Source organism: Salvelinus sp. IW2-2015, linkage group LG5, assembly GCF_002910315.2.
Source record: "Salvelinus sp. IW2-2015 linkage group LG5, ASM291031v2, whole genome shotgun sequence".
Classification (NCBI taxonomy): Eukaryota; Metazoa; Chordata; class Actinopteri; order Salmoniformes; family Salmonidae; genus Salvelinus; species Salvelinus sp. IW2-2015.
The window spans coordinates 16,266,509-16,280,128 of NC_036844.1; the positions used below are offsets into that span (position 1 = coordinate 16,266,509).

At 40.8% G+C, this 13,620-nt stretch overlaps 1 protein-coding gene across 1 annotated transcript in view; it reads left to right on the forward strand.

The window, feature by feature from the left end:
- Positions 1–376: 376 nt before the first annotated feature.
- rimbp2a (RIMS binding protein 2a) overlaps positions 377–13,620 on the forward strand; it is a 93,495-nt gene continuing 80,251 nt past the window's right edge. The window contains exon 1 of the mRNA XM_070443578.1: positions 377–516. The gene's annotated coding sequence lies outside the window, so the exon portion shown is untranslated. The remainder of the gene's footprint in view (positions 517–13,620) is intronic.

Below are 13,620 nucleotides of genomic sequence, written 5' to 3' on the forward strand. Positions count from 1 at the left end.
TACAGTTGTCTTACAGAAATCATTTGCACTGTAGCACTGGGGGATGCTAAAAACGTTCATTTGGGGTATGGTTCTGTTTTTGGATTGCATTTATTATGTCCTTGGTTTAAGGGATGGCACCCTTTGCAGAGCAGTGTCCCCATCATTGCTCTTGGGCAATGGGGTCTCCTTAGACCAGATGGAGTAGTTTGTCACTCTGTATTAGTGGCCCTCTAAATCTAGAACACCCCACCCTGTTTTTCCCCCCCAGGTGGTCTCTCATTCAAATACTGACCAGGCCCAAGCCTATTCAGCTTCCTCTTTCAAAAGCCTGCATGGAGATTCAGGATAAGACTGCTGGCTAGCGTATATCTTTCCCTCCTTCTCTTGCAGCTGAGACATGAGGTTACTCCCCTGCACTCCACAGTTCTTTCATCCCACAACGTCAGCCTCTTCCGCCTTCTGGAGGATAGAAACCGAGCCCTAAAGCTTGAGGTGGCTACCCTTCGCCAGGAGAAACAGCAGTACAGAACACTGGTGAGTCTGGACTTTCTCCTCTCTCCTCCACACAACTAGCCCAGACAGCGCTCAATCACTAAAAGGTGTTTTGTTATGGGCCATCTATTCTCCAGAGTACAGCATATTACACCATATTTGTGTTTTTGATCAGTCTCCATCTATCCCGATAACCCTCAGTTTGGGCCTTCAAGGTAGTGATTTATCATACTCTTTACTGCATTTATTTTGATCACAATATTTGTTCTCAGAGTATGTCTATTGTATAGACTAGCGAGTTTATGTTTCGTTCCTGTATGGCAAATAGGTCTTTATGGCAAGCTGTCATGCATAGAAGATGTTGTGCGGTTTGTCGTGCCACTATGTATTGTGCAGTCAGGTTAATGTGTAAGATATGGAGGTGAAAAGAAGAGCAGAGGAGAACAGAGGAAGGGGAGGAAGTCCTCTGGGGCTCACCCTGGTCCCAGGGGTGAAGGTGCAAAAGCCGTTGTCCTGGCAACAGGCCCACTAGCACGATAGGGACAGATTGGTAAAGGGAAACTGACAGACCGTAATGGCTGCTTGCTGTTGCAAGCTTCACTTGTTCCAAATCAATTTCACCTAATGGAGATGTGAGGTAGAGAAGGCAGAGATGGGTACTTACTGTACACACAATATTGGCTTGTCATTGGCCAACACACATAGGCCTAAATCCCGGAACATGCTTTCTGGCATCCATATGACTTGATGATCAGCTGTCACGTCTGTCCAGTATCTTTATGCTCTCATGGTAATTGAATGTGGTTCACTATTGTGTATGTACTGTATGCATATGTGTATGTGCATAACCTGTTAACACATACACATTGTTGTGTGCACCTATCATTTCGTAACTCCATGGTCCTTGTGCAGGAGGAATGCTTTCCCATTCCAGCTGTGTGAAATGTAATGGATGATGAGTCACCAGAGGCTGGGTTGTTAGAGTGGGGATGTGTTAAAGTGACAGCGACTGGTTTTCTATGTGTTATGACATGCTGGATTGTATACAGGTAACTGCCAAAACAAAGGATAAACTTAATAGGGAGTTGGGCCACCATGAACTGACAGAACAGCTTCAATGTGCCTTGGCACGTACACCCTTTAAATCCCCTATCCTCTTTTGAGACCCCTCTTTCCAATTTACTGAGATTTATTCTTCTAGCCATGTTAGCCAAAATAATGGGCAACTGGGCGTTTTATACCTGACCCTAATGTGTATGGATGCATATTCAAGAAAGCGTACAGTATTATATGGAGCTATTATTGCATGGAACTCTGTTCCATCTCATATTGCTCAAATAAACAGCAAACCTGGTTTCAAAAAACAGATAAAGCAACACCTCACGGCACAACGCCTCTTATTTGACCTATATAGTTTGTGTGTATGTATTAATATGTAGGCTACGTGTGCCTTTAAAAACATGTAGTTCTGTCCTTGAGCTGTTCTTTTCTATTAATGTTCTGTATTATGTCATGATTTTTATGGACCCCAGGAAGAGTAGCTGCTGCTTTTGCAGCAGCTAATGGTGATCCTAATAAAATACCAAATGACCCTAAGCATGATGGGATGTTAATTGCTGCTTTCAATATACTTTGTATCCCTCATTTACTCAAGTATTTCTTTATTTTGGCAGTTGCATGTATATATTAATTAGATTTATATAGCAACTTTCTACCTACTGAGGTAATCAAAGCTTTTTACATAGTTAGGGGGAAGCTCACCTGATCCATTGTGGCACCCACTTGGGTGATGCACGGTAACCATTTTGTGCCAGAACGCTCACCACATATCAGCCAGCATGGTAGAGAGGTTAGGAGTTATATTTGCCACTTAGGAATCAGTTGCCAGATTGGGTATATTATATGTCAGTGACTGGGTTGCCAGATTGGTAGTGTACTGTGACAGTGACTGGGATCGATGCCATTGTGGTGATTTGTTATGACGCAGACTGGGTTGCTAGATTGGGATTAAGTTATGACTGAGGCTGGGTTAACAGTGTGGGGATGTGTTATAGTGACAGTGTTTGGGTTGCTAGTATGGTGATACACTACATACAAAAGTATGTGGACACCTGCTTAAACATCTCTTTCCAAAATCATGGGCATTAATATGGAGTTGGTTCCACCTTTGCTGCTATAACAGCTTCCACTCTTCTGGGAAGGCTTTCCACTAGATGTTGGAACATTACTGAGGGGACTTGCTTCCATTCAGCCACAATAGCATTAGTGAGGTCGGGCACTGATGTTGGGCGATTAGGCCTGGCTCGCAGTCGGTATTCCAATTCATCCCAAAGGTGCTCGATGGGGTTGAGGTCAGGGCTCTGTGCCGGCCAGTCAAGTTCTTCCACACAAGTCTCAACAAACCAATTCTTTATGGACCTTGCTTTGTGCATGGGGGCATTGTCATGCTGAGACAGGAAAGGGCCTTCCCCAAACTGTTGCCACAAATTTGGAAGCACATAATCATCTAGAATGTCATTGTATGCTGTAGCATTAAGATTTCCCTTCACTGGAACTAAGGGGCCTAGCCCGAACCATGAAAACAGCCCCAGACCATTATTCCTCCTCCACCAAACTTTACAGTTGTGCTATGCATTGCAGCAGGTAGCATTCTCCTGGCATCCGCGAAACCCAGATTCATCCGTCAGCCTGCCAGATGGTGAAGCGTGAGTCATCAGTCATGTTTCCACTGCTCCATAGTCCAATGGCGGTGAGCTTTACACAACTCCAGCCAACGCTTGGCATTGCGCATGGCTTGTGTGCAGCTGCTCGGCCATGGAAACCAATTTCATGAAGCTCCCGAGAAACAGTTATTGTGCAGACGTTGATTCCAGAGGCAGTTTGGAACTCGGTAGTTAGTGATTTTTAAACATTTTTTTTATTTTTTTTAAAAACATTTTTAAGTCATTTAGCAGACGCTCTTATCCAGAGCGACTTACAAATTGGAAAGTTCATACATATTCATCCTGGTCCCCCCGTGGGGAATGAACCCACAACCCTGGCGTTGCAAGCGCCATGCTCTACCAACTGAGCCACACGGGACCCACACGCTTTAGCACTCGGTGGTCCCATTCTGTGAGCTTGTGTGACCTCCCACTTCGCGGCTGAGCTGTTGTTGCTCCTAGACATTTCCACTTCATAATAACAGAACTTACAGTTGACCGGGTAGCTCTAGCAGGGCAGAAATTTGACGAACTGACTTGTTGGAAAGGTGACATCCTATGACGGTGCCCCTTTGAAAGTCACTGAGCTCTTCAGTAATGCCAATCTACTGCCAATGTTTGTCTATGGAAATTTCAAAGCTGTGTGCTTGATTTTTGGGTGTGGCTGAGATAGTTGAATCCACTGATTTGAAGGGTTGTCCACATACTTTTCTGTATCTTGTGACAGAGAGGGCTGCTGTAGCCCTGTTGCTTGTTGCCTGGCGACCCTCTGTGTTGGACAGGGCATGGCAGGAGTGGACCCTGGGTGAGAAATGACCTTCTGTGTGTCTTTAAGGAGGGCTCCCGCTAAAAGGGAACAGACATCTTTCCGGACACCATCCCCATGGCAACACCTCCACTGTGCGAGCCCCGGGCACAGCCCCCGCAATGATAGTCCTCATGATAAGAACAATGTGGATGCCAACTGGAACAACGGCGAATTAACAATAAAGGCTAATGACAGTGTAGTGCCAGGGTCGTAATTTGCATCACTAATGTGTGTTATTCAAATGCATAAAGACAAAATCACAGGGTTAACATATCCCATTCAAATTCAGTACATTGCAATCCTATTAGATCCCATTAAACTCATCCCCAGGAAATTCATATTGTTTTGGCGAAGGGTTCCTAAAGTGATTTTCGTCACAGTCTGTTTTGGCTGAGGTCTCCATCCTCCCTAATTGAGTTTGACCCAGGCAGAGCAGACCTCTTTCAGCTGTTTCTCTCTCTATCTCTCAGGCATCCTCCATAAATCCATTATCCTCTCCAGGAGACAGCTAAAAGTACAGCCCCGTTTACATAGAGGGAGGACAAAATGTACAGGGCCGACACGATTCCTCTATTCCACAATGAGATACACAGTATGGTGACAGAAAGGAACAGGAAGGAGTTACCCATAAAATGTTGGGTTAATTAAGCAATGGATTGAGTGTTTGTCCCCCCCCCCTCCTTTGCACAATCCGTCTGTATCCTACTTTAACCCCCCCCCCCCCCCCTTTATTACCAAGCCCCACCACTCCTCTAACAAGTCTCATGCATTCTGGGTGTAGCCCAAGGATTTATATATACGCTAGATGACTAATACGGTGCGCTGTGTTGAAGCCATCTTGCCTCCATCTTGGCACTCCCCCACCATTTAAATTTTTTGGGGGAAGCTATATAAATGCATTTATTAATGTCTACGTTTGTTTTTGCCACATTTATTCTATTACAGACACCTTAATGTATACTTTTAAATTATATTATGTGAGCTAAACAGATATATATATATATATATATATATATATATATATATATATATATATATATATATATATATAATTTAAAAAAAAATACATGATTGACATGAAGGTCAGTCAATCTGGAACATTTCAAGAACTTTGAAAGTTTCTGCAAGTGCAGTCGCAAAAACCATAAATCGCTAAGATGAAACTCGCTCTCATGAGGACCGCCACAGGAAAGGAAGACCCAGAGTTACCTCTGCTGCAGAGGATAAGTTCATTGGCGTTACCAGCAGTGTTGGAAAAAGTACTCAACTGTCATACTTGAGTAAAAGTAAAGATACCATAATAGAAAATGACTCAAGTGAAAGTCACCCAGTTAAATACTACTTGAGTAAAAGTCTAAAAGTATTTGGTTTTGAAAATACTTAAGTATAAAAAGTAAATGGAATTGCTAAAATGTACTTAGTATCAAAATTAAAAAGAAAAGTATAAACCATGTCAAGTTCCTTATAATAAACAAACCAGACGGCACAAATTTCTTGTTTTTTTTATTGATTAAATTTTTGTGTTTAGTAATGTTCTCTTGATAAGTGTGTGAATTGGAAAATGGAGTAAAAAGTACATTATTTTCTTTAGGACTATAGTGAAGTAAAAGTAAAAGTTGCCAAAAATGTACAGTACAGATACCCAAAAAACGTATTTTTACTGAATAAGTACTTTACACCACTGGTTACTAGCCTCAGAAATTGTAGCCCAAATAAATGCTTCACAGAGTTAAAGTAACATACACCTCTCAACATCAACTGTTCAGAGGAGACTGCGTGAATCAGGCCTTCATGGTTGAATTGCTGCAAAGAAACCACTACTAAAGGACACCAATAAGAATAAGAGACTTGCTTGGGCCAAGAAACATGAGCAATGGACATTAGACCGGTGTAAATCTGTCCTTTGGTCTGATGAGTCCAAATTTTTGGCTTCAACCGCTATGTCTTTGGGAGACGCAGAGTAGATGAATGGATGATCTCCGCATGTGTGGTTCCCACCGTGAAGCATGGAGGAGGAGGTGTGATGGTGTGGGGGTGCGTTGCTGGTGACACTGTCTGTGATTTATTTAGAATTCAAGGCACACTTAACCAGCATGGTTACCACATCCCATCTGGTTTGCACTTTGTGGGACTATCATTTGTTTTTCAACAGGACAATGACCGAACACATCTCCAGGCTGTGTAAGGTCTATTTGACCAAGAAGGAGAGTGATGGAGTACTGCATCAGATGACCTGGCCTCCACAATCACCTGACCTCAACCCAGTTGAGATGGTTTGGGATGAGTTGGACCACAGAGTGAAGGAAAAGCAGCCAACAAGTGTTCAGCATATGTGGGAAAAGCAATCTAGGTGAAGCTGGTTGAGAGAATGCCAAGAGTGTGCAAAGCTGTCATCAAGGCAAAGGGTGGCTACTTTGAAGAATCTCAAATATAAACTATATTTTGATTTGTTTGACACTTTTTTGGTTACTACATGATTCCAAATGTGTTATTTCCTTGTTTTGATGTCTTCACTATTGTTCTACATTGTGGAACATAGTAAAAATAAAGAAAAACCCTTGAATGAGTAGGTGTGTCCAAACTTGACTGGAACTGTATGTATAATGTGTATATAAACATTTTCCTTTAAGTATACTTTTTTGAGATTGCTAATGTTACTGTCCCCACTAAAACAACAAAAATACTTGAATACATGCAATTTTGTCCTTGAAGAATTTAATTGAAATACTGCAGAATACATTTATTCCTATGGAGGACTGCTCCTACTGGGGAGTGCCAATATGACTGACCGGTGGCTTCAAAGCATCTCAATGGCCAATACATAGCATCAGCAATCCAGCGTTTATATTCATCATTGATGTAGCCAGCCAGGGCACTGAGTTCAGCTGGGCAGCAAGGTTTGTGTCGGTATTAATCAAAGCAGACTTGATCCAGATCTGAACAGACTGAGCCAACCCATAATCAAATTGGAGGCAGAGCAGAGAGCTCATTGCTGGCACATAGGCTAAGTAATTGAAAGGTCAGTTTAAATATATAACTACCTACCTAACAACTAGGGCTGAGAATTGCCAGGGACCTCAAGATACGATATTGTCACGATACTTCGGTGCCAATATGATATGTATTGCGATTCTCACGATTCTATATGTGTTGCGATTCGATGTTCCAAACATATTGCTCACCATACAGTGCCTTCAGCAAGTATTCATACCCCTTGACTTATTCCACATTTTATTGTGTTACACCCTGAATTCAAAATGTATTACATAGAGCTTTCCATGCCTGGCTTGTGCAACATTTGCCCATTTATCTTTTCAGAATTCTTCAAGCTTTGCTATACAAACATTTTCAGGTCTTGCCTTAGATTTTCAAGTAGATTTAAGTCAAAACTGTAACTCGGCCACTCAGGAACATTCATTGTTTTCTTGGTAAGCATCTCCAGTGTAGATTTGGCGTTGTGTTTTAGGTTATTGTCCTGCTGAAAGGTGAATTAATCTCCCAGTGTCTGGTGGAAAGCAGACTGAACCAGGTTTTTCTCTAAGATTTTGTCTGTGCTTTTCTTTTGTGTCCTGAAAATCTCCCCAGTCCTTAACTATTACAAGCATACCCATAACATGATGCAGCCACCACTATGCTTGAAAATATGGAGAATGGTACTCAGTTTTGTATTGGATTTGCCCCAAACAACACTTTGTATTCAGGACAAAAAGTTAATTGCAGTATTACTTTAGTGCCTTGTTGCAAACAGGATGCATGTTTTGGAATATTTTAATTCTGTACAGGCTTCCAACTTTTCACTCTGTGTAATTAGGTTCGTATTGTTGAGTAACTACAATGTTGTTGATCCATCCTCAGTTTTCTTCTATCACAGCCATTAAACTCTGTTTTAAAGTTACCATTGGCCTCATGGTGAAACTCCTGAGGCAGTTTCTTTTCTCTCCGGCCACTGAGTTAGGAAGGACGCCTGTATCTTTGTAGTGACTGGGTGCATTGATACACCATCCAGTGTAAATAATAACTACACCATGTTGAAAGGGATATTCGATGTCTGTTTTTTTTACCCATCTACCAATACGTGCACTTTGCGAGGCATTGGAAAACCTCCCTGGTCTTTGTGGTTGAATCTAAATTTGAAATTCACTGCTCGACTGATGGACCTTACAGATAATATGTATGTGTGTGGTACAGAGATGAGGTAGTCATTCAAAAATGCAACTGAGTCCATGCAACTTATTATGTGACTTGTTAAGAAAATGTTTACTCATTTGTGCTTGACATAACTAATTTAGGCTTGACATAACAAAGGGGTTGAATACTCATTGACTCAAGACGTTTCAGCTTTTAATTTTTTATTAATTTGTTTACAGAAAAATCAAAAAACATAATTCCACTTTGACATTATGCGGTATTGTGTGTAGGCCAGTGAAAAACATATATATAATTTTATCTATTTTAAATTCAGGCTGTAACACAACAAAATGTGGAAACAGTCAAGTGGTGTGAATACTTTCTGAAGCCACTATATGTCTGCTGCAGACGGACAACCGAGAGCCATGAGTAAATTATTTTTGATTAGTCATGGAAATAAGTGTTGTAAACAAATTGGCTCCTTATTTAAAAAGATGATGGAGAACAAGCTATGAAGGAAAAAATACTAGAGTTTTGGTGCAGGTGGTACAGCCAACTAGCGCAAAACTAATATTGCGAAATTGTCAAAACGATAAGATACGATATATCATCAGAAGTAATATCCGATATGTAACTATCTTTCTTTTCTCCCACATCACAAGTTTCTAGGCTTGTTGAATGAAGACTGCTTTAATAATGTAACAGATTTAGACAAGATCTCAGGTACACACTGCATCTCTAGTACCCACCCACTCCAACGCAGAATGGATTTATGGAAAATGTACTGCAGAATTTACATTGTGATATACTGCAATGGTATGTTAAAGGGTCAAATTATGTAGGCCTATGCAACACTGTATATATTACTCAATGTCTAAGTCAATGAGAGAGAAATAACATTCTTTAAACAAGAAGTCACAGATTTTTCCCAGTAGCAATGCAGGGGTGACTAGTCAGTATTGACATGACTGATGATGTGATGATGATGATGTCCATAGAGGGCACAGAGGAAGGCGCCGTCCGAATGTAGAAGTCCTTAACTACTGCTTGTCCAAATGGCTGTGAAACATGGCCCACAAATCAACACAACTTAGGAAGTGTTTCTAGTTACATTGCCTTGGCAACTGCCTCTTCCTCTCTCTGAGCTGTTAATGACTGAAATGACCCCTCAGAGTGAGAGAGCTGTAAAAGCAGACCCATTTCAGTAATACCACCAGATGTTTCAGTCAAATTCATCAATACAAATGTCTATGTAGAATCTCATCCATATGAATCTAATAAGAAAGATCTAAAGCAAGAGCGGTCTCTGTCACCGCAGAAGCAATGTGTGCAAAAATTATGACACCATAGAAATCTAGGGCCTTCCTGAATTATCTCAAATCTGACTAATCGGATTAAAGTAACTGTCCAGTGAAAATCTCACTTTTAAAAGTTAATATTCTGTTACCTCAAACCAAAATAATGTTGTTGACTCGTGCTACACTTGTATTTGTGGCCAAAGCATACATTTTAGAGAAGAAAAAAAACACTTAAAAAACTCCACCTCAAACTTGTATCTCAAACAGACTGTTAAAAAAGACGTACTATTTCCTAATAGAATATGATGACATACTCCTGAGGAGGATGAGCTGACCAATCAATGGTCTAGACGAGGATGAGCTGGCCAATGAGCGGTCTACTCACATTCATATTTTTATGAACGATATACGCCCACACCATTCCAACACAGAAAAGTTGCTTTTTAACATACTTAATTATACTTTATTTGTAAGGAAAACTATTTCACTCATATTGTAAGTAATGATAGAAATCTGGAAACACTAGACAGTGTAAGTAATTTTAGGCTCTAACAGCAGTGGGCACCCACTGATCTGGAAACACTAGACAGTGTAAGTAATGGACTACATTGACTGCAATATGATATACAGTTATGAGGTGTGTGCGCTAGGGTTGAATGGTGAGAACCCGGTTACCGAGATTTACCAGGATTTACCACCCAAAACACTTCCCTTTTCCCGGGATAAATAACAGCGAGAAACCGGAAATTATAATACATTATTTATATGAACAGCATGGCGTGAAATGGAACTATTACATTATATGCAATGTCGAAATCTGGCATCTCTACGGCCTCTGCATGATGAATCATCAACGCGCAGGGTGGGCACAGACAGCCCATCTCAGTATGGATCACAGTTTGTATTTGTATTTATTTTTGATCCCCATTAGATGCTGCCAAAGCAGCAGCTACTCTTCCTGGGGTCCAGCAAAATTAAGCAGTTTATACAATTTTAAAACATTACAAGTAGGCCCTCAGGCCTCTACTCCACCACTACCACACATCTACAGTACTAAATCCATGTGTATGTATAGTGCGTGTGCGTGTGCGTGTGCGTGTGCGTGTGTGTGTGTGTGTGTGTGTGTGTGTGTGTGTGTGTGTGTGTGTGTGTGTGTGTGTGTGTGTGTGTGTGTGTGTGTGTGTGTGTGTGTGTGTGTGTGTGTGTGTGTGTGTGTGTGTGTGTGTGTGTGTGTGTGTGTGTGTGTGTGTGTGTGTGTGTGTGTCCTGTCTCTTATACACATCTAGATGTGTATAAGAGACAGATCCATGTGTATGTATAGTGCGTGTGCGTGTGCGTGTGCGTGTGCGTGTGTGTGTTGCTTCACAGTCCCCACTGTTCCATAAGGTGTTTTTGTTATGTCTTTTAAAATCAATGTAGTCATGGCTCTATGTAGTACTGTGTGCCTCCCACAGTCTGTTCTGGACTTGGGGATTGTGAAGAGACCACTTGTGGCATGTCTTGTGAGGTATGCATGGGTGTGCATTCAACATGTAAATACCTCTCATAAATACAAGTAGGGATGAAGTCAATCTCTCCTTCACTTTGAGCCAGGAGAGATTGACATGCATATTATTAATATTAGCTCTCTGTGTACATCCAAGGGCCAGCCGTGCTGCCCTGTTCTGAGCCAATTGCAATTTTCCTAAGTCCTTTTTTGTGGCACCTGACCACATGACTGAACAGTAGTCAAGGTGTGACAAAACTAGGGCCTGTAGGACCTGCGTTGTTGATAGTGTTGTTAAGAAGGCAGAGCATTGCTTTATTATAGACAGACTTCTCCCCATCTTAGCTACTACTGCATCAATATGTCTTGACCATGTCAGTTTACAATCTAGGGTTACTCCAAGCAGTTTAGACATCTCAACTTGCTCAATTTCCACATGATTTATTACAGGATTTATTTGAGGTTTATGGTTTGGTGAGTGTTTTGTTCTAAATACAATGCTTTTAGTTTTAGAAATATTTAGGGATAACTTATTCCTTGCCACCCATTCTGAAACTAACTGCAGCTCTTTGTTGAGTGTTGCAGTCATTTCAGTCACTGTAGTAGCTGACGTGTATAGTGTTGAGTCATCCGCATACATAGACACTCTGGCTTTACTCAAAGTCAGTGGCATGTCGTTCGTAAAAATTGAAAAAAGCAAGGGGCCTAAACAGCTACCATGGGGAATTCCTGATTCTAACTGGATTATATTTGAGAGGCTTCCATTAAAGAACACCATCTGTGTTCTGTTACACAAGTAACTCTTTATCCACATTATAGCAGGGGGTATAAAGCCTAACACATACGTTTTTCCAGCAGCAGACTATGATTGATAATGTCAAAAGCTGCACTGAAGTCTAACAAGACAGCATCAATTTCTCTCAGCCAATCATCAGTCATTTGTGTAAGTGCTGTGCTTGTTGAGTGTCCTTCCCTATAAGCGTGCTGAAATTCTGTTGTCAATTTGTTTACTGTGAAATAGCATTGTATCTGGTCAAAAACAATTTTTTCCAGAAGTGTACTAAGGGTTGGTAACAGGCTGATTTGTTGGCTATTTGAGCCAGTGAAGGGGGCTTTACTATTCTTGGGTAGCAGAATGACTTTACTTACCTCCAGGCCTGAGGGCACACACTCTCTAGTAGGCTTAAATTGAAGATGTGGCAATATCATCTGCTATTATCCTCAGTAATTTTCCATCCAGATTGTCAGACCCTGGTGGCTTGTCATTGTTGATAGACAACAATCATTTTTCACCTCTTCCACACTGACTTTACGGAATTCAGAAGTACAATTCTTGTCTTTCATAATTTGGTCAGATATACTTGGATGTGTAGTGTCAACGTTTGTTGCTGCCAATGAAAAAGTCATTCAAGTAGTTGGAAAAAGCAGTGGGCTTTGTGATGAATGAGCCATCTGATTCAATGAATGAAGGAGCCGAGTTGTCTTTTTTTCCCAAAATGTAATTTAAGGTGCCCTAAAGCTTTTTATAATGCTTTATATAATTTATGTTTCTTTCATAGTATAGTTTATTTTTATTTCTTAATTTGCAATACGTTTGCCAATCAATTGGGCTGCCAGACTTGATTGCCTTACCGTTTGCCTCATTCCTCTAAACCATACCATTTTTCAATTCCTCATCAATCCAAGGAGATTTAACAGTTTTTACAGTAATTTTCTTAATGGGTGCGTGCTTATTAGTAACTGGAATAAGTAGTATCATAAATGCGTTAAGTGCAGCGTCTGGTTGCTCCTCATTACACACCACACACCGGCAAGTATTCTTTACATCATCAACATTTGAATCACTACAAAACTTATTGTATGACCTATTATACACTTTATTAGGCCCAACCTTTGGAACTTTGGTTTTCCTAGATAAAGCTATTATATTGTGATCACTATATCCTATGGATTTGGATACTGCTTTAAAGCAAATCTCTGCAGCATTAGTGAAGATGTGATCAATACATGTTGATGATTTAATTTCTGTGCTTTTTGTAACTACCCCGGTAGGTTGACTGATAACCTGATCCAGGTTGCAGGCACTGGTTACAGTTTAAAGTTTTTTCTTGAGTGGGCAGCCAGTCAATATTTAAATCATACAGAAAATATACTTCTCTGTTGATATCACGTACATTATCAAGCATTTCACACATATTATCCACAGTTCACAATGCATGTAGACCTATCATCTCATCATGGTAACCTTTTTTTTGTGACAGGTAGGCCTGCATTTGTTGCAGCATAGTCTACGCTACAGTAATTTAAAGACCGAAAGAAGGTCTAATTTACCCATCTCCATTTGGCTTTCGGGGGTCACCTTATTTTGTAAAGATTATTATATTTAAATTGCAGCTGCAGAGTTTTAAAACAGCCTATCACTCGAATATCATTGCGTTAAATCAGTGCCCTCGTGAGCACTCTTTCGTAGTCTATCTCTCTCCATCTCCATGAACTCCATTCAAATTACATCCAAAATAGATAATCCTGTTCTAGATTGATATATAGCCATATAGTGCATTGGGGAGGTATTCAGACCCTTTGACTTTTTCCAAATTTTGTTACGATACAGCCTTGTTAGTAGTTAGTAGTTACTATCTTGTCTCATCGCTACAACTCCCGTACGGGCTCGGGAGAGACGAAGGTTGAAAGCCATGCGTCCCCCGAAACACAACCCAACCAAGC